Source organism: Coregonus clupeaformis, chromosome 40 (genome assembly GCF_020615455.1).
Source record: "Coregonus clupeaformis isolate EN_2021a chromosome 40, ASM2061545v1, whole genome shotgun sequence".
NCBI classification, from domain to species: domain Eukaryota; kingdom Metazoa; phylum Chordata; class Actinopteri; order Salmoniformes; family Salmonidae; genus Coregonus; species Coregonus clupeaformis.
Window position 1 is genome coordinate 9877094 of NC_059231.1, and position 2167 is coordinate 9879260.

A 2167-nucleotide genomic window follows, 5' to 3' on the forward strand; every position below is an offset into this window, starting at 1 on the left:
TCCATAATTCCGGTTGTGAAAATATAGCAAAAATATTAAAACATATTTCTGACACACCCTCAAACCTATAGCATTACAACAAGCGCTAAGATTTACCATTGGTTTGTTCAAATGGAGCCCAGAGTCTTTGTTCCAAATGGCACCCATGGGTGGCATGTGGGTGGCATGTGGGTGGCATTTGGGACTCAAACTAGCTCTCCTCTCTCCTTCATATAACTCATACTGTATAACTCATGGTAATAATGTAACTTTAATAACTCCACACAGGTCTAAACTAAGACCAAAGATTCTGGACAGTGAGAGCAAGCCACAGACCTTCCAGGTAGATTGACTGATTCATATTGTATCTGTTTCTTCCGTGTTGAGGGAATAGCCCTGATTGATTCATATTGTATCTGTTTCTTCCGTGTTGAGGGAATGGCCCCTGGATGCTTCTTCTCCATCTGTGAGCTATTTGGGACACATTGCCATCTAAGTTCTGTCCTCATACGACAAAATCTGTAAATTCTTAACTGTAAATGTCCTCTCCTATCAAGTGTACCTTTTTTCTGTTTACTGTATCCATATTGTAAATACTGCATGTATATTATGTGTACATTCCTCTGTCTATGTTCTGTCTGTCCATTGCTGGCAGCACCGTTTCACTTGGCGAACAAAGGTGATTCTGATTATGTTCCCTCCAGATTGCCATCAACATCACAGAGGCCAAACAGCTGGTGGGGGAGAACATTGACCCTAGCGTAACCATGGAGATAGGAGACGAAAAGAAACAGACCACCGTCAAGGAGGGCACCAACGCCCCCTTCTTCAATGAGGTGAACCTTCTCCTCAGAGCCTGGTTCCTCTCTAGGTTTCTTCCTAGGTTCCTGCCTTCTAGGGAGTTTTTCCCCTCAGAGCCTGGTTCCTCTCTAGGTTTCTTCCTAGGTTCCTGCCTTCTAGGGAGTTTTTCCCCTCCTAGCCTGGTTCCTCTCTAGGTTTCTTCCTAGGTTCCTGCCTTCTAGGGAGTTGTGCTACTGCTTCTGCATTGCCTGCTGTTTGTACGATGGGTATCTGTAAAGCGTTTCACTGTGACAAGTATTGTAGTTGTTACCATGCTACCATGCTTGTTACAAAATGGACAAGTTTCCACTAAATTGAGCGTTTGGTTTCTTGTCAGCTGTATCCGATTAGGTAATGACCGTCACGAGGTTGTAATCTCTTGTGGACAGATGCGCTGGGTGCCAGAGGTTACAGGTTGGAGGATCAATAGAGGCTAATGAACACTCTTCAAAATCTGCACTCAATGTTCTTGCTAGCACTTGCACCTAAAAAATGTTACTAAAAAGGGTATAAATTGGTTGAGTTTACAAAAAAAAACAGTTCAGATATAGTCTACCATACTGGTGTCATGCCAGATTATTAAAAAAAAAAAAACTTTATGAATTTATGAAATTATGAACTTTATTAAATGAAATGTGCACATTACCCATTATGACAACCTGAACCTCCTTGCCATCCAAGAGAGAGGATAAACCAACAAACTCAACACAGAGTACATGTTCATACAGAGTACACACTAGTACACCACTGAGTACATGTTCATACAGAGTACACACTAGTACACCACTGAGTACATGCAATATCTGCACAAGTTCAATGTAATTACTAGGTGTTACACAGGATGTAGCTAGTTAACAGGAAGTGTATCTTTAAGAGGAAGTGTATCTTTAACAGGAAGTGTATCTTTAACAGGAAGTGTATCTTTAACAGGAAGTGTATCTTGAGGGGTACTTACCTGTTATTATTGTGTACCTAAAAAAGTACATTCTGACAATCTAATCTTCAGACTCTGAAAACACCATCCAAGTGAGAAAATAAACACACTAATACAACACAGAGTACATATCTGGAATATCTGTGTGATTACAAGGTTGTCGCTAGTTGTTACACATGATTTAGCTATTTAAAGTGAAGTGTAACTTTATTGTTACCTATGAACAATTTCTATATATATTACTTACTACTCATTACCAAGTGAAGACACCTACAAACAAAACACGAGCTTCTACTTTAGTCAACTTTATTGCAATATGTAAAAAGACAGTTTATTACAAAATAATAAGGATTTGTATTATTAGATTCATTATTTGATTAATTAGATTAAACAAAGATATAGGCCTACTCAATA

The 2167-nt window shown here is 39.2% G+C and overlaps 1 long non-coding RNA gene across 1 annotated transcript in view; it reads left to right on the plus strand.

Moving 5' to 3' along the window:
- The first annotated feature begins 259 nt into the window (after positions 1 to 259).
- Positions 260 to 2167, plus strand: part of LOC123482911 — a 3075-nt gene continuing 1167 nt past the window's right edge. Inside the window, exons 1-2 of the long non-coding RNA XR_006658012.1 lie at positions 260 to 322; positions 684 to 815. This is a non-coding gene — a long non-coding RNA (uncharacterized LOC123482911). The remainder of the gene's footprint in view (positions 323 to 683; positions 816 to 2167) is intronic.